Source organism: Amblyomma maculatum, chromosome 6, assembly GCF_055883805.1.
Source record: "Amblyomma maculatum isolate TAMU_Amacu chromosome 6, ASM5588380v1, whole genome shotgun sequence".
NCBI classification, from domain to species: Eukaryota; Metazoa; Arthropoda; class Arachnida; order Ixodida; family Ixodidae; genus Amblyomma; species Amblyomma maculatum.
In genome coordinates, this window is record NC_139349.1 from 150,756,054 (window position 1) to 150,776,456 (window position 20,403).

Sequence of the window (20,403 nt, forward strand, 5' to 3'; positions counted from 1 at the left end):
AATGACTGGTAGCATGAATAACCCTTTTAATGCTTTAATTACACTAGAAGAAATACATAGAGTACTGTCAGCTGGCAAACACACTGCACCAGGACCTGATGATGTGCACTACGAAATGTTAGCCCATTTATCAGAAACCTCTGTAGAAGCATTGTTAAAACTGTTTAACAAAATCTGGATATCCGGAAAAATTCCTGAGTCCTGGAAGAAGGCCATTGTAGTGCCACTTTTGAAGCCTGGAAAGTCTCCAAATTCTCCAGGTAGTTACAGGCCAATAGCCCTGAAGATCTGTCTTGCAAAGTGCTTTGAAAGTATTCTAAATATAAGGTTGATGTTTGTCCTCGAATCCCAAAAACTGCTTGACACTCACCAGTGTGGCTTCAGGAAAACATGTTCCACTACTGACCACCTTGTCCGCCTCGAAAATACAGTTCGAGAAGCGTTTCTACATAAGCAACACTGCCTTGCCGTCTTTTTTGACCTTGAAAAAGCCTACGACACCACATGGAGGTTTGGGATCCTGCGAGATTTGGGAGAGCTTGGAATTCGCGGCAGGATGCTAAAATGTCTAGCTGACTTTCTACATAATCGATCCTTCCAAGTACGTCTTGGTTCCGTACTTTCTAAAAACTTCACACAAGAAACTGGAGTGCCCCAAGGGTGCATTTTAAGTACCACGCTTTTCATAGTAAAAATGAACTCTATAGCTAAAGTAATACCGAAATCCATTATGTATTCAGTTTACGTAGACGATTTGCAAATTGCGTGCACATCATCAAACGTAACTACATGTGAGAGGCAGATTCAGCTAACTGTAAATAAGCTGGCATCATGGGCAGATAAAAATGGTTTCAAGTTTTCCACGCAAAAGTCTGTGGCTGTTCTCTTTTCTCTTAGACGAGGACTGCACACTGACCCCACCATCTACCTAAATGAAATCACACTACCAGTAAAACACGAACACAAATTTCTAGGTTTAACATTTGATAGGAAGCTCTCTTTTCTTCCTCACATAAACGTCCTGAAAAAGAAAGCTTCCAAATCTCTGAATATACTCAAAGTCCTCTCACGCAAACACTGGGGGTCTGACCGGACGTGCCTTTTACACATCTACCGCACAGTCATTCGCTCTTGCCTAGACTATGGCTGCATTGTATACGGATCAGCAAGACCTTCATATTTGAAGCGCTTGGGCCCTGTACATAATTCAGGCTTGCGTCTTTCTACTGGTGCTTATAGGACATCACCTATCGCAAGCCTTTATGTAGACACCAACGAACCATCCCTAGAACTTAGAAGGACCATGCTCACATTTTCATATATCCTGAAAATACGCTCCCTACCAAAACATATATGCTACCCCATTGTCACTAAATGTGCCTCCAGAATATTGTCCAAAAATAGGCCTCAGTCAATCAAACCCTTGTTACTTCGATTTGAGGATAAATGCAAAGAATTAGGAATACTAAACGCCCTCCTAAATATTGCATCAAGGCAAAATTCACTGCCACCATGGTACAGCCTTTCCTGTTGTGTGCGATTTCACACTAACTCAGTTTTCTAAACATAAAACACCACCTGAACACATCCTGCAAGAATTTCTAGCTCTTAAAGGAAAGTATGACAATTGCACACAATTTTACACGGATGGATCCAAGACAACAAAACACGTAGGAAGTGCAATAGTGCATGGAAAATGGGAAAAAACTGTGAGATTACCTCAGTGTGCAAGTATTTTTACAGCTGAATGTTATGCTCTGGCAGTGGCTGTAAGCAAAATAGTAAACGAGAACATTACAAACAGTATTATATACACAGACTCCTTAAGTGTTCTCACAGCCCTTCACCACAAAAATGCAGTTGTACCACTACTCGGAGAAATCATACACAACATATCAACAGCCTCTGCTCGAGCACATAAAATAACGTTTTGTTGGGTCCCGAGTCATGTCGGCATTGGAGGCAATGAGAGAGCAGACTTTTGCGCTGCCCAGGCCCATGGAAAACGAATAAAGAACATAGACATGCCATACAGAGACTGTATGATGCTGGTGCACAACAAGCTAAAGGACGAATGGCAGTCATCATGGAGTAAGGAGGTAAATAATAAACTGCAGTTGGTGAAGCCCACTTTAGGGGAATGGAAATCATGTCGCAATCAAGAACGTTTTATAGAAGTGATTTTATGCCGTCTCCGCATTGGCCACACGCATATGACGCACAATTTTTTGTTGAGAAAAGAAAACAAACCTTTGTGTGAAGAATGCGGACAGCAACTCACCATAAACCACGTTTTACTTTCATGCACAAGATTTGAAATGCTAAGGAAAAAGTATTTTACTCGATTTTATGATGAACACATTCCTTTCCATCCAGCTTTGATTTTAGGTGAAAGCGGACTTGTCGATCTATCATGTGTTTTTAGCTTTTTAAAGGAAGCAAATGTTTTACGGAAACTGTAGAATAAATAGTGTATGCCATTTACAACCTTGTGCTTGGCGCATGATAGCCTGAGCTGCTTATGCGCCATTAAACCCAACACAACACAACACACATGGACCCGACATTCACGGTTAGGTGCAAATTCTGCGAGAAGTATGCTCGCAGAATTCCACCTATAGAGGCCCACACCTATACAACATGGTGTGGGCCTGCCAGCAAAATACAAAAATAAAAGCTATAAAACAGCCGACTAGGCAGGGCTGGGAGGCGGCCCTGTCCAGCTCGAACCTGGAGGCCCAGCTTGTCCTGATCAAGAGAGCTCGGGCAGCGGCAGCGGCCAATGCCATCCCGGAATAGGGTCTGCCACCACGCTCCACAACCAAACGCACCTCCCTTCCCAAATCAAATCATCGTAAATAAATGTTTTCTCATCCTCCTCCTCATTACCCAGAGCCAGCTAGACACACTTGCAACAGCTCTTCACGGCCTTTATAAAGCTGCTCTTTGTCTTCCCATAACCACTTCCAGCGATAAGCTTTATGCCACAGGGCTTTTTCGTCCTCTTCGCAGTCTCCTTTCCCTTTACTGCGACCGGCAGATAGCTCGCATCTCCGGCACAGTTCATGGACGGGTTTTAACAAAACAGGATAAGCCTCTGTGTGATTCATGCGGACACGAGCTAACAGTCACCCACATTTTAATCTCATGCAGACAACTTGAACAACTAAGAAAAAAAAACATTTTACGCAGTTTTACAAACAACACATTCCTCTTCATCCAGCGTTGATTTTAGGTGAAAATGCACTCTTTGATTTGCCCTGTGTTTTCAGGTTTTTAATAGAAGCAAATGTTCTAAACAGAATGTAAGTTTAAATTACATAAATGCAACACTCTTAACCTTGAAGTTGGCGCATGATAGCCTTAGTTGCTTATGCGCCACTAAACCCAACACAACAACAACAACGACAAGTTCATGGACGGTGGCTTCTCAACCAGGCTAACATTTCCCACATTAAGTCCTCTGCCAACTCCTTCCCCTCCGGAGGCCACTAACCTCCGTATACTTCCTCTTCCCGCCAATATGTCGCCGGTTATGCATGCTGGCCACCGACATGGTGCTAACTCTCATCGTAGTCCGCGGTCTTCAATAAGTATGGAGTCGCTTACACGGATGCCATTATGTGGCTCCTTGCGTGTCCGGAAGCCAGGTCCTCTTTCATCCTCGTCTATCTACCCCTGTCAGTCACACTAGCGGCCCCTTTCTCCACCCTCCGGATATTTTCTCCGGACGATCTCCATCATTCATGCCATTCAAAGTTTCAATTCTCACCCACCTGTTCTCAGTATCATATATACACTGACTCCCTGGCTGCTATCCGTGCCATTCAATCTAAAAGTCTCACACATCACCTGTCCACGGAGCCCGAGGCCGTACTTGTTGCGCTGTAGCCCTGCCCCGTTTTCTTTCCATGGATCCCAGGACAATCGGGGATTGATGGCAATGAACTGGCGAACCAGCTCGACCGTGAAACTCTTAACCGGGCACCTTTCCTCCCCTGGCCAAGATCATTAGAGGGCGGGTCGACTGTCTCTTCGCGCCACCATCAGCGAATATTACAATGCTGCTCACGTAGACCGCAAGCTCTACCCCGACCCTCATCCTAATCTCTCAGTTCGGGAGGCTCATGTCCTTCGGCAGATACAGCTGAATACACTCATAATCCCTGCACGGCTATATCTGTAAAAATGTCGTGATCCATCATTCCTCAACTGCCATTCCCCTTATGCCAACCTTTCCCACTGCCAATTTTTATCTCCGGTTGCATTGCAATCGAGTTTCTTTCTTACCCCCTCTCATAATATCTGGAACTGGGTGGACTGGTTTGGCGCTGAGTATGAAGAACAGCGCCTGCTCGTCCAGCAGGCAATATATGTATTAGGTGCCTAGTATTGCGCCCCAATAAAGTCTACTACAACTACTACTACTACCTCACATATAGAAGCAATACTTCACTCGCCTCTTGCTGCGGACAAAGAGGCGATGAATTTTTGCAGCCACGACGTTTTCTACGCAGCAAAGAGACCCAGCCAACAATAACGTTTGCGGAATAAAACAATGTTACGAGCTTACCTTCATTTCGCGCCGCAATCCACGCGTTCACTGTATTCAATGCGCGCCAGTGCATGCTGTTTCTGGCGGCGCGGGCGACCGGTGGCAGTGAAAGTAACTACTGCACAACGCCTACGGAGCCAATTCACAATCGCTGTCAGGGTGGCGACAAGTCTTTCAGCATCGTCCATAGCCCGCGTCTGTAAGTAAATAAACGCAGATATGAAAATGCGCGTAAAAATGGCTGTGGCTCAACCTGGATAAGCCGGAAAATTGCGAAAGCGATACCCATGGCTGCGCCCTCGCTCACGTGATAGTCCTGCTGTTGTGCTGCTGTGGTGAAAACTTGGCTGTTCTATGTAAAACTAGTCAGTTCAGTTCAGTTTAGTCGTTCAGTCGTGTCCGACTCTTCGTGACCCTATGGACCATGTCACGCCAACTAGTAGTGAAACTATAATCGCTGCGGCTGTGAGGATATATTTGGTTGCTTGTGATGTTAATGCACACTGTAGAACTGCTGTTCCTGCACTGGCTACAACGGCATGCTTGGCACTTATGGTAAGTGTCCTGGTAAATCCAAGGTACTCACTAGTCACACAAGATACACATTGCTGCAAGCATTGTGCGAAAACTGCGTGCGACACGCGCGAAACTCCCCAAATTCACAGTTGTGCAGGGTGGCAGGGTGGTACAACGTACAGATCGAGAACTATAGCAACACTACTGCCGTGTTTAAGCTCTGTTCGTCCCAGTCCGGATACACTTTCAGCAAAGTTGGAAACATCAAGGCACTCACCGGTGTAAGTTTATCCTCGTGCCATAGCCGGTCACAGTCTGAACACGCATAACCGAATGGGTTGTTAGTGAAACGTGTGCGAAATTCGCGCGTGGCCGCTTCAAACTCGTCGACTCTTCTTTTGTAGTCAGCACAGCGCTCTTTACTAATGTCTCCATCGGTTTGTATCAGGCCAGGCCTGATGAGGAAACTTTCGCGCTGCTTCGTTAGACGCTGTTCTCGCTCTTCTGATGTTTCTTCAGCACGTGTTTTCCTCTTGCGTTCGTTATCCTTAATCGGCGATGGACGTTCCTTCTGAAGCCGCTCCTGTCGTTATTCTTGGGTTTCATGGGCTCGTCGCAGCCGTTTAGTCAAGTTCCAACGTTCGTCACTGCTAAGACTACAGCTGACTCCGTCTTCACTGTCGACAACACTGAGCGAATCAGTCCCATCATCGACTGAAGAGCTCGCACGTTCTCGCCGAGCCGCATACTGGGCACGTCGCTTAGCGAGTCTTGTTTCACGCTATTCATCTGTCTCTGTAGCTCGCCGGTTTCTTTTACGAGCATTACGATGAGCTTGCCTAGTGGTAGGCGGCATCGACGCGAAGCACTGTTAAGCCGCTGGTGGTTGGCACAGCTACTGCTTTCTAGCAACGTGAGTCGAGCCTAATCTCTCCAGCTGGATGGATGGATGGAATATAGGAGCGTCCCCTTTGAAACGGGGTGGTAGCAGTAGATATCATGTTCATTTTTCTCCCTATATCTTAATTATTGATTTAGAATGGTTAACTAAACCACCATTCTATTTATTAAAATTTGTTCCTACATTACTAACATGTCACTTCTTTGCTTTTAAGCCACCAATCTTCCAGTCGTTTTTTGCTAGTTTCCATCGCCGGTTTATTCACCCGGCTACTGTTATCTCTAAACCCCAGAGCTTCAGGAACAGTGATTGTGCCTGCACCAACTTCCGGATGGATACCTTTACATTCGAGTATAATATGGGCAATTGTTTCACTGCAGTTTCCACATACAGCACATGCGTCATCTCCATTGTTAAGTTTCTTTTTGTAGCTGCGTGTTCTTAGGCACCCTGATCTAGCTTCAAAAAGTAGGGCACTGCCTCTTGAGTTATCAAAGAAATCTTCCTTCCTGATCTGCATTTTCCACTTTCGGTATAATTCCATACTCTGTTTCTTTTCCATCGAATTTATCCAATTTTTACCTTCTGTGTTTTTCACCTGTTGCTTAATGCTCTTTATTTCTCCGTCCTTGTTACTAGCATACTTACTAGTTAGTTTCCTAGTTCTTTTCCTTCATTGTGAGTCAACGCTTTTTAGGTACAGGTATTGTTATGACCTTGCATTGTTCGCCCTGGCGCGCTCTATTGTTCGCCTGTGGGCATGAATATGTACTGAGGATATGTGCTGCTGGTGCAAGGGCGCTAAGTGAGCCTGTTTCCATGAATCCTTTTTTTGTGTAAGCCTGTTTTGCTTTGTGGAGACCCTGCAAATGCCAAATTGGCCCTGTCAAGGGAACGTCTAGAAAAATACAAAGAAATGTCCCCCTGCGGGAAATAGCCGGAAGTGCTTTCGTTCAATTGTTCACCCTTCCCGTCGAGAAGCGCTATCGTCCAGTGAGGAATGCCTACTGTCCAAAGGAGACGACAGAGTGACACGTCCGCTGACGTACAGGACCAGAAAGGAGCAAGGTGATTACGGCCATTAGAGGATTTCCCGGGAATGCAGGAAAGATTTGCAATTGCTGGAAAGGGACAATGCTGGGAGCAGTATGCGGCGCGCACGTGCACTTGGGTTTCTGAGAAGGAAATCCACTTACCGGAACCAGCATATCGAATCTTTGCTGAAGAATAGAAATGTACCTCCTCGCCGTTCCCAAGCTCTTCCCGCCAACAAGTGACCACGCCGAACGAAACAATGCCGGACCAGTCAGTGCATCAGACCATCAGTGCAGTGATGTGTTCGATTTTATGCCGATATCTGAGGGGCGTGCCCTGGAACTGGTTGGTCAGCATCTTCAGAGAGGGGCTGGACATAGGGGGTTTTAAGGACATTGCAGAGCACGAAAAGACGCTCTGAGCCCTGGGTAAACGGCTCATCCAGACGCTTCTCGCTATGAACTCTTATCGCTTGCCATTTTGCTGATATACCCTTCTTTTTCATGTAAATACGTTTTCTCAAAGTGCCATTAAACCTGATTGTATATATTTTACCAACGTTGAAGATTCAATCCTTCATCAATCCGGAGTCTCTGCACGCTACAAAGTGAAGGCCGGGTCGACTTAGCCCCAGCGTCACGACAGTATTTAAATACTTTGGCTGCCCATCTGTTACTGTCCAATTTCCTCAGGCGTTACTCATATAATATTTTACTCTGAGCTTCCCGTACTTCGAAAGATGCCCAGCCCATATCTCCCTGTACCGTCTCATTTGTAGTTTTGCCGTGGGCACCTAGTGCTAATCGTCCAACGGATCTCTGATTTTTTTCTAATGTCGACTGTACCTCTGATTTTAGGCACAAAACCCCATTTCCGAAAGTAAATCCGGGCACCATAATTCCTTTCCAAATACCCCTCAAAACCTCATACCTATTGTATCCCCACAATGCCCTATGTTTCATTATCCCGGCATTCCTTCGCCCTTTGGCCTTAAGTGATTGCTCATGCTTTCCAATGTATGCCAATCCTTCGTTTACCCATACCCCCAGATATTTATATTCTGCTACTCTAGGTATTTCAAGGCCTTGCATTTCAAGACCCTGATCAGTTGAGCCGTCGAAAATCATCAGACCCGATTTAACTGCGCTGAAACTGAAGCCTGGAGCGTCCCCTTCGTCTCCGCTATACTTAACTAGAGTTTGCAATTCTTCCAGACCCTCAGCTAGCAGCACAACATCGTATGCATACATCAAACCAGGGAGGCGCTGCTCTACCGCCTTTCCACCTAATCTATATGACAGGTTAAAACCTAGGTTACTGTCTTGTATCCTCCGTTCCAGGTTTATCATATAAAGCATGAACAGCACCGGTGATAGAGGACAGCCTTGTCTTAATCCTTTGCATACTTTGACATCCTCCGTACTTCGTATCCCTTCCCACGTAATTTCTACTTTGTTATCCCGGTATATTTCCTGTAGGAACTCTATTATCTCATAACCGATACCTTCTTCTTTTAATATGTTCCACAGGAGTTCCCTGCTTACGTTGTCGTACGCCCCGTTTATGTCCAGGAAGGCCAAATACAAAGGTCTATTTTCCACTCTAGATATTTCGATGCATTGGGTGAGCACGAACAGGCTATCATCTAAGCGCCTACCATTTCTAAAGTCGTTCTGAAATTCTCCGACTATCTTGTTATTTCAACCCATGCTTGCACCTTTAATTTCACCGCCTGCATGGCTAACCTGTACATAAAAGATGTTACGGTAATCGGCCTGTAGGATTTTATGTGCATCCTGTCTCCTTTCCCTTTATAAATCAAATGCATATTACTCTGCCGCCAGCTGTCCGGAATTTGCTTATTCGTTATGACTGTTTCCAGAGCTTTTAACAACGTTTCCTTAATTTTTGGACCGATTTCATTAATCGCTTGATCGGAATTCCATCTAGTCCTGTAGATGTGTTTTTAGGAATATTTTTTTCTGCCTTTTTCCAGTTTAGATTGGTCAGTTCTAAGCTGCTTTGTATTCTGCTACCTTGTGTTGCTTCCTGATTTGCGGAGATTACCCTATCGGCGCTCTTAAATGACTCGGCTATAACTGATGTAAAGTAGTTCACTGCGGTATCTCCCTTTAAACAATATCCCGCGTTATCTTGAATCCGATCCTGCTTTCTTTTATTCTTCTTCCCTAGCCAGCTTATGTTGTTCCATAATTTTCTTGCGCCGCCTCTAGAGGCATCGTGTATATCAGCCATCCAGCGATCGATGGACTGTCTTATTTTACTTTGGACGAGGGCCTGCACTTGAAGTTTCTTTTGTCGATATGATTCCCATTTTTGGTCGATTTCCTCCTGAGATACCTGTGCTTTCTTTGCCATTCGGTGTTCCCTTGAAGCAGCCCGTCGTTGTTCAATAGCTTCCCTGATTTCCTTATTCCACCAGCTCCGTGGCTTCCTCTTTCCATTCCAGCGGTTTGCTACTTTAACCTCCTGCATTTTCCTCCTTATGAGTAGTTCTACCTGTTCATAATCCCAGTCTTCCATGGGGCTTTTCTCTATTGCTTCCTTTATGTCTGCTGCTATCTGCGCTATTTGATCGACGTTTAATTTTGCGTTTACATTTTGTCTAAGTTCCATTTCTCTTTTCATCAAGGGCCCCATCTGCAGACTAATACGTTTATGATCACTTCCCAGACTACACTCCCCTTCTTCGTCTATTTACATTATTGTGACATTGCTATAAATTTCCTGCGACATTTATGGTCGCAATGGTCGTCTGCCTGTTGCGGAATTCCCACGTGATTTGGCATTCACATTTTGTTTCTCTATTTACTATAACTAGATCGTGTCGCTCACAGAAATCTTGCATTAGCTTGCCGTTACAGTCCGTGTATCCATCCAGTTCGTCAATGTGGCCGTTCATGTCCCCCAGTAGAATAATATTGGCCCCGTTTCCAAACTGGCATATATCGTCACTGAGAAATTCAACAAGATCCCTGTTTCCTCGCCTGCATTGATGTCCTGTTCCTAAATAAACTACCCCTAGCCATGTCATTATGCCGGCAATTGTTCCTGAATCCCACATATGTTCTTTACAAGATGATTTATTTCTTTGTCAATTTGTTCCCTGGTGTATCAACATACCTACCACTCCACCCTTTTTTTCCGTTCTCGTTCTGTTGCACCCTTCCCAGACGTAGCCTTCTATAAACGGCGGATCTTCTAGATCCCTGAGATGAGTCTCGCAAAGAGGGTACACACCTATTTTGTCATCCTTCAAATGCTGTTCTATCTCTAGCCATTTCGCTCTTTTTCTACCTCCTTACATGTTTATGTAGCTGATCCTAGTGTTAAATTTCTTTTTTGTACTTTTCTTTCTCGACCTACTCTGCCATTTTTGGGGGCTCAGCCTCCATTATTACACTTTCTTCTGCTTCACTTCTAACTACCTCTGTGCACGGAGTCCTCGCGGATCCCCTAAAAAAGCTACAGCCCTGCCTGCCAGGCGCCAGCCAGCTCATGCTTTTCAATGTATGCCAATCCTTCGTTTACCCATACCCCCAGATATTTATATTCTCCTACTCTAGGTATTTCAAGGCCTTGTATTTTAAGACCCTGATCAGTTGAGCCGTTGAAAATCATCAGACCCGACTTAACTGCGCTGAAACCGAAGCCTAGAGCGTCCCCTTCGTCTCCGCAATACTTAACTAGAGTTTGCAATTCTGTCAATGTAACGCCACAATCGCGCTCTTAGCGGAGAGCGCAAGAGTTAGGCTGAGTGGTGGCACCGCCGCGGCTTGCGACGGCGCGAGTCGGTCGCCCTTCTCTCAGCGTGATGTCAAACATGACGTCACACAGAGGTCAACTAAGGTAAATGGTGGCACCGCCGCGCCAAGGCAAAAAAGGCTGAATGTGCATTAAGCATTGCTTTCGCAATAAAATGTTACTCATGCACGCAAGCGTACCTTGGTCAGGTCGTCAGTTCCGACAAAGACGACGACCATCCCTACTGAAAAATCCTGTATAAAATTCGTACAGGACATCGTATACAGGTTTACTGTACAGGATCTGGGATACAGGATCGGGGGCTATTTTAGGAAATTCCTGTACCCACCTATGGGGCTGAAACGTGGAGGCTAACCAAGAGAGTTCTATATAAGTTGAGGACAATCCAGAGGGCTATGGAACGAAAAATGGTAGGGGTAACATTAAGAGATAGAAAGCGTGCAGAGTGGGTCAGAGAAATAACTCAAGTTACCGACATTCTAGTAGAAATTAAAAAGAAGAAATGGACATGGGCAGGACATGTAGTTCGAAGAGAGGGTAACCGATGGTCGCTGAGAGTAACAAACTTGATTCCAAGGGAAGGAAAGCATAGCAGGGGGTGGCAGAAAGTTAGGTGGGCGGATGAGATTAAGAAGTTCGCAGGGGTCAAGTGAATTCAGCTAGCACAGAACCGGATTAAGTGGAGAAATGTGGGAGAGGCCTTCTCCCTGCAGTGGGTATAGTCAGGCTCATGATGATGATGATGATGATGTACCCACCCGGAAAGTCCGGAATGAAACTGCGCGGAGCTCTGATACCGGAATGGCCTATATGGTTGATGGCCCTCGTTTCCGGAAAGAAGCGCGTTGCCAGGGTGGAAAAAGCATGCAACAATATAAAATAAAACGACTACAGGTAAAATAATAAATGAAATAAAAAAATAAAAAGTTTACTACAATGTGTGGAATCGAACCTCGGACTTTAGACGGGCACCTTAACCACTACTCTACGGCTGGTTATGGTTAAAGCGGTTATTATTCAGTATATGTAGCTACTTTTGCTTTTTCGTACTTTGTATATTTTCCTTGGCTGTAGAATTTGTCGGCGTAATTCACCGATCGCCCTTTAAACACGCTGAATATCTTTGCAGGCTATCACGAGGGTTCACAAATGTGCCGTATCTTTATAATGTGTCGCTTTATTGAAGGCAAACCTCAAGATAATATAATTTAGTAGTGCTGATGTGTTTTTCAAACGCTTGTAAGTTTTCCTACATACAGAGATATCCGGTGCACTAATATTTGTAATACTGGGCATTTTAGCTTCACGTGCTACCAGCGGAGCATCGATGTCAATGAATACACTTCCGACTTAGCGGTTTCAATATGTAAACATTCGAGAACGCGTCGCCCAGTGTGCGGCTATCTGCGCATCTTTCTATGGTCAATGATATTTATTTTTTCTCAAACGGTTTTTTGTCATCGCTAGCGAAACGACACGTTCGTGCTTACACTTTCGTGAAGGCGGCAGATCTTCAGTCGCAGATATGAAGACGCACCGCAAGATCGTACGAGCTGCAGCGACTGTTGTACGCGCAAAAGCGACGCGACGCGCGTATATGCTTCCTAGCGCGCACTTCGACGGCTTCGCATTTTCGAGGTATTTGGGAAACGAAGCGTGCCCTTTACATACAGAATAGTTGTATAATATGTTTGGTATCATGCTTATTTAGTGCGCTGGCGTGTCCGGCATGGTCATTCTTGTTGAGCTTCGTCGATCGGGCCGGTTTCTGTTCAGAAGCGGAATGCTCTGCCCGGTATCAGTTCCAGAAATAACGCGTTCGTCCGGTTTCTGGTTAATTGATACAGGCTGAACCGAAATGAAACTGCGCGGAGCTCTCATTCCGGAAATTCCTGTATGGTCCGAGGCCCTTGTTTTAGAAAAAAATTGGACGCCAGGCTGGAAAAAGCATGCAGAGCTATAAAGTACCACCACTACATTTGAAAAAGAATGAAAAAGGAAAGAAAAAAGGCAAAAGAAACAAAAAGAAAATAAAAAACATTTACATGGGATTTGAACTCCGATGTTTTCAGCCCGCAAGCACGCACTTTAACCACTACAACACGGCAGGATACGGTGGTAGTGGTTATATTTCTGTTTATGTAGTCGGCATTGCTCTTTTGTAGTTTGTGTATTTTGTAGGATGTCGAATTTGTGGTCGTAAGTGAACGATCGCCCTTTCAACACGCTTAATCGTTTTCCTGGCTGTCACGAAAGGGTTATCTATGTCCCGCATCTTTACAATGTATCGCTTTCTTGCAGAAAAACCTCAGAATGTCACAATTTACTACTGTTGATGTGTTTTGTCATCGTCTTCGAACGCATGCAATTTTTACTACATATAGATATATGCGGTGAACCTACACTTGTAATACTGCTTGTTTTAGCTTCATCTGCTGCCAGCGGAGCCGCGACGTCAATGAATTTACTTCTTACGCAAACCCTCGAGGAAGCGACTCCCGATGTCCGGCTGACCTGTGCATATTTCGATGGTCAGCGATGTGTTTCCTTTATTCTCGAGCGTATTTTATCCTCGCTAACGAAACGCTACGTTCTTACTTGCACTTTCGCGCTGAAGGTGGCAGATCTTCAGTCGCAGATATGAAGATGCACCGCAAGATCGTACAAGCTGCAGCGACTGTTACACACGCAAAAGCAAAACACGATGCGTGTGTATACTTGCTAGCGCACACATCCACGGCTTGGTATCTTCTAGGTATTTGCGAAACAACGCGTACTCAACATATACAGAAATTTGTAACGTATAATATGTATGGTTTCATGCTTGTTTAGCGCGAAGGCATGTTCCGACGTGGTCATCCTGGTTGAGCTTCACGATCCGCCCGAATTGTACTGAGAAGCGGAAATGCTCTGTCCCGTATCAGTTTCATTCATATCGAGTTTGTCCGGCTTCTGTTAAACCGGACATGACCTGTCCTGTATATGAGCTCAATACAGGTCTGGTCCGCCCTGTTTCATATCCATACCGGACTGGGATGTCATGTATAAGATGCATATTGGGAATGGTCTGCCCTGTATTAACTCTATACCGGACTGGACCGTCCGGATTGAGACTCATACCGGACATGATCCGTCCGATATAAACCCATTTAAGCTTCATACAGGACTGGTCTGCCCGGTTTCATATGCATACCACTGGGATGTCATGTATAAGTTGCATACTGGAAACGGTCTGCCCTGTATATACTCTATACTCTAACAGATAATGAGGTTGAGTTTCTTGAACGTACTGTGTGTGTGGGGTCATCACGATTTTTTTGTTTAATGTGCGGTTTGGTGCTGCTTGGCTGGGTTAAATATCTGTGTTTTTTCAATAAACTTCAGTTGTGAGCTCAGCGCCCGTCCTGTTCGTTCTTCACATCAGTCCACATCTGTTGCGCTTGTTTTTCTATCATGTCACCATAACAACTCGCCCAGATGTCGCTTCTATATACTCTATACCGGACTGGACCGTCCGGATTGAGATTTATACCGGACCTGACCTGTCCGAATTGTGACATATATGCCCTGCATCGCTGGACGCTAAAGAAGACAACGATCAGAAACGGTGACACAGACGACGACAAAGTAGTAGCAACGTTTAGTGCTAGAAGAAGGTTAAAGCTGTTGGGATTTTGTGCTTTGTGTGCTGCGTCAACCTGGCCTAACCTTCGTGCACTAACCTCGCCACGTATCATCTTGGTGGAGGTGACCAAAGATCCCCGTGTGCACACATAAAACCATAAAGCCGAAAGCTGGTTTTGTGCAGTGGCCGCCACCTACCTGGGATCGCAACATCAACAACGGCCACTATGACCACTGAGGCACCTCCTACCACCGCAACAACATCGGTGCAACCACTCGTCCTCACAAAAATCCGCCACCCTCCGATCTTCAATGGCGAATACAAGAGAGATGTGGACGACTGGCTGGATGAATACGAGCGATGTAGCCGGAACAATCATTGGGACGCGACCATCATGCTGGCCAATCTGATATTCTATTTGGCGGGAACCGCTCGCACATGGTTTCAAAATCATGAGCATGAGCTAGTGACCTGGGAAATTTGCAAGCAAAAGCTTCACGACCTGTTCGGAAAGCCCATTAGACGGGCTCTCGCAGCCAAAACCGAACATTCGTCTCGCGCCCAATCCACCACGGAGTCCTACCTGGCCTACATCCAAGACATGCTCGCGCTGTGTCGCAAGGCGAACAGCTCCATGCTGGAAAGTGAAAAGGTAGGGCACATCCTCAAGGGCATCGCAGATGACACGTTCAACATCCTCTTCTGCATGGATTGCTCTACCGTCGAGTCGGTGCTTCAAGTTTGCCGAAGATTCGAGCAGGCTAAATAACGACGTCTGGTACATCGCTTTGAGCGCCTTCCGAACACTGCAGCCACATCATCCTGTGATGATCTGGCTCCTCTGCAACAGCCTTCTCAGTCCGCAACAGTGACTCGGATCGTCAGGCGAGAACTCGAGGCATTAGCTCCTGCACCATTCCCATCTCCAGTGCCTGACACCATGGCCATGATACAGGCTGTTGTCCGACAAGAACTTGCCAACGTCGGTCTTTCCTCCTACGCCGTACCGGCCTCGTCACCATCGCATCTTGTTCCTGTAGTGGCTGCTGTAACCACTAGCCAAGCTCCCCCACGTCGCTACGTTAATCGCAATCCTGCAGAGTGGCGCACTTTGTTTTATTTGCTGTCGAGCCGGCCACACTTCCCGTTATTGCCGCAGTCGCACCTTCCCCACACCTCGTTCCTATTACAACGCTGACCATCTGTACTACTACGGACCTCGATGCTTCCCTGCCCAACCTGAACAGCTCCGCCCCACATATGATGGACCTGGACACTTCCCTGCTCACCCAGATGAACCTAACACCGAAGCCGATCTCCACGGTCTTGTCGATGTCGTTCACCGCTGCCTCGTCGCAACTCCTCCCCATCATAAGCCGGCGCCCACTCGGGAAACTAGCGAGTGCAGCGCCAGGGAGTGACGCTGCATTACCGACCCGGACTGTCAACTCGGAACTGACCCTCGCACCCAGACGTAACCTCATTGACATTTTTATGGACAGAGTCTCAGTTTCTGCCCTTATTGACACTGGCGCCCACATTTCCGTCCTCAGTTCCTCGCTCCGTCAACGCCTCAACAAAGTCCTCGCAACCGCTTCCTCATCTACCGTTCGTGTTGCTGATGGCAATACAGCTGCAGTGATTGGTATGTGTACTGCAAGAATTACCATTGCCGACCGCCATATCCCTGTCCTATTTACAGTCCTCACCAGTTGCCCTCACGACGTTATATTAGGACTCGACTTTTTAACTGCACATTCCGCGCTCATTGACTGTTCTTGTGGACTGCTTCATCTGGACATGCCACGCTGTCCTGACAAACAGGCCTCTGAAACTTCAACGCTCCGTCTCCGCTACTCTATATTTACTCGCCTGCCACCAGAAGCTGCAGTGTATGTGCTCATGACGCCATTCCCCTCCGTTCCTGATGGCGACTACGTTGTTTCCCCATAACCGACGTGACACTGCAGCGTAGAATCGCTCTCCCTCATAACATCGTGCACATAGAAAATAACAACGCTTATATTCCAATCTTGAACTTCGGCCTTTTTGTGCACGTTCTTCCTGAGGGCATTACTCTCGCCGAACTGACCCCACTGTCTGACGTCACAGTTGCCGCTCTTTTGCCTTACCCTATTGCTAAACTGTCGACACGACCTGCACCGTCCCCATCTCCGGAGGCTCGCATATCAGGAATGCCTGCACCTAATTTGCGCCCTGACCGTGCTACAGCACTTACGAGTCTTCTGATTTCGTACAGCGATGTTTTTTATTTTGGTGACCGCCCCTTAGGACAAACGTCCCTCGTTATACATCGTATCGACACCGGAGACGCCCGCCCAATTCACAGAAGACCTTATCGAGTCGCCATTTCAGAACGACGCGTCATACAAGATGAAGTGGACAAGATGTTAGCAAAAAACATTATAGAGCCTTCGAGCAGTCCCTGGGCGTCGCCTGTCGTGCTTGTCAAAAAGGACAATACCTGGAGATTCTGCGTTGATTACCGACACCTCAACAAAATTACAAAGAAAGACGTTTACCCGCTCCCCAGGATAGATGATGCCCTCGACTGCTCGCACGGTGCCAGCAATTTCTCTTCCATTGATCTTCGTTCCGGTTATTGGCAGATCGCAGTCGACGAACGGGAACGGGAGAAGACCGCCTTCGTCACTCCCGATGGCCTGTATCAATTCAAGGTGATGCCTTTCGGCTTGTGTAATGCGCCCGCAAAATTCGAGCGCATGATGGACTCTCTCCTGCGCGGCTTGAAATGGACGACATGCTTGGCTATATCGATGACGTCATTCTATTTTCTTCTACATTCGAGAGCCACCTTCATCGCCTTGATGCCATTCTTGGCGTCTTCCGAAGAGCTGGCCTTCAGCTGAACTCAAAGAAATGTAGCTTCGGCCGACGTGAACTCAAGGTGCACGGTCACGTGGTCGACGCCCGTGGCGTTCAACCCGATCCAGACAAAATACGTGCTGTAAGTGCATTTCCTACACCCCGTTGTACCAGTGACGTGCGTACCTTTCTTGGGCTTTGCTCTTATTTTCGGCGGAAGTGTACCTAACTTTGCGGAGACGGCTCGTCCACTCACCAATCTTTTGAAGAACGACGCTGCATTTTGCTGGGACCAAGAACAATCCGAAGCCTTTTCTGCGCTCATTTCAGCCCTCACCAACCCGCCCGTCCTGGCACACTTCAATCTTTCGGCACCAACGGAGGTACGCACCGACGCCAGTGGTCACGGTATTGGTGCCATACTCGCCCAGCAGCAGATGGGTCGCACTCGCGTCATTGCTTATGCCAGTCGCCTCCTTTCTGCGGCTGAACGGAATTACTCGATCACAGAACGTGAGTGCTTAGCCCTCGTGTGGGCCATTACAAAGTTTCGCCCTTACTTGTTTGGCCGCTCGTTCTCCGTCATCATCGACCACCATGCCTTATGTTGGCTTTCTACGCTGAAGGACCCTACTGGTCGCCTGGGTCGTTGGGCCCTCCGCCTTCAGGAATACACCTTTTCCGTCGTCCACAAGTCTGGCCGGCTGCACGCTGACGCCGATTGCCTGTCCCGCAACCCAATAGATCCCCCACCTGCGAGCGAGTGCGACGATGACACATATGTGTTGGCCATCTCTGACCTTTCAAACATTTGCCATGAACAGCGCATAGATCCCGAGCTTTGTAGCATAATCAATCGCCTCAGCACCGATCACCTTGATGCTACCCTTGCTCTGTTTTTGCTCAACAACGGCACCTTATACCGACGGAATATGCGACCAGATGGCGCCGAGCTGCTGCTCGTAGTCCCCGAACACCTGCGTACCACGGTTCTTCAACAGCTGCGCGACGCACCCACAGCGGGTCATCTTTGCGTATCTCGTACGTACGATAGCGTCCGCCGCCGCTTCTTTTGGCCAGGCCTCTATCGCTCTGTTCGACGTTACGTTGCTTCTTGTGACCGGTGTCAGCGACGGAAGAAGCCCTCGCTCATGCCTGCTGGATCCCTGCAGCCGATCGACATCCCAGTAGACCCATTTTCCCGGGTTGGCCTTGAGCTCCTCGGGCCTTTCCCACTTTCTGCGTCGGGGAATAAATGGATTGCAGTGGCCACGGATTATACTACGCGCTACGCTGTCACCCGAGCGATAACCACCAGCTGTGCAACTGACGTGGCTGCGTTTCTTCTCCATGACATCATTCTGCTCCATGGTGCTCCCCACCAGCTGCTCACTCACCGTGGCCATTGCTTTCTTGCCCGAGTAGTCGACGAAATTCATCGGTACTGCTCCATTAAGCACCATTTTACCACCACTTCCCATCCACAAACGAACGGCCTCACCGAACGCCTCAACCCCACGCTCACGGACATGCTGTGAATGTATGTCTCGGATGATCACCGTGACTGGGATATCACATTGCCGTTTGTAGCGTTCGCGTACAATTCCTCTCGTCACGACACAATGGGCTACTCACCGTTTTATCTTCTATACGGCCGCGACCCTCCGCTTCCGTTTGACAGCGTGCTGGCTTCCACCGCTAACGCCAGTTGCTACGTTCGTGACGCCATCTCCCGAGCTGACGCCTCCGGTGTTATTGCTCGCCGCCGACTGGCCTCCTGCCATAATTCTCAAAAAAGACGCCATGATTCTTGCCACCGAGATGTCCACTACTCCGGGCTCTTTATTCTTGCTGTGGACTCCCGCTCGTAAAATTGGGCTGTGTGAAAAGCTCTTGCCACGCTACTCAGGACCCTACCGTGTTTTACGGCCAGTCACTCCTGTGACATACGAGGTCGCCCCTGTACATCCGCCGCGACAGTCCTCTATGCACCCCACCGGGGTGGCGCAGTGGTTACGGCGCTCAACTACTGTTCCCAAGGACGCGGGATCGAATACCGGCCTCAGCGGCAGCTTTTCGATGGAGGCGAAAAGCAAGGCGCCCGTGTGCTGTGCGTTGTCAGTGCACGTCAGAAGAACCCCAGGTGGTCGAAATTTCCGGAGTCCTCCACTACGGCGTCTCTCATAGCCTGAGTTGCTTTGGGACGTTAAACCCCACAAACCAAACCAAACCAAACCAGTCCTCTATGCCACGCACCGAGATTGTTCATGTCGCCAGAATGAAGCCGTACTATCCCTGCAGTAGTTTGTCCTAGTGCGCACCGGGACTGTGCTTTTCGTGGCGGGGTAATGTTACGTATATGCCATTGAGGAGGATGACGATAGAAAATAGAGTGGGAGACGACGAAGCTGGAGAAACCGTTGGGGCTTGCCTGAACACCTGCTGTGTTCTGCTCTGCTGTGCTGCGAACACTTGTTGATCACCTGCTGTGGTTTCTTGTGCTAGCCTTCTGCCCCGTATCAATATAGACAATACACACTTCATACTTATATATTATTTATTTGCAGTTTCAATGACAGATGTTGCTGCGGCCGCCGCTGCCACTGCACTTCTGGATCTGGCTACAGGACAACTGCACATCACAGGTAGTACATCAGATATTTGTTTAGCAAGGCAGCAGACTTGCACCCAACTCTTGGGAGGATTGAGCTAGTGAAAATATGGAATTAAAGGTATTAATACATTAACAAGAACAGCAAACAAACCATAGATATCTTTTTGCTTTTAGATGTGCAGTTAAGTCTTAGCACAACAGCATTTGAAGCATTGGTAAAAACACAGAATTTAATCATTTCAGTGTAATTAATGTGGGTGCCCCCGCGCAGAACATGAGTAAGATAAACCTATTAGCCTGCGCCTTCTTATACGCGCTACAAGGTCCAAATTTAATTGCATTAATATTTTTACTGCATTCTTATCTGAACAGCTAAGACATGCTCATGTTTGGGAATTTTATACGCTGTCTGAAGTATTCAATTGGCATGCCATAAACAACATGACAATGCGACTCTAATATGGTAAGCTATAGCCGGATATAAGTGAAGGAAAATTCATTTCCCTCAAGGGCCCCCACAAAAC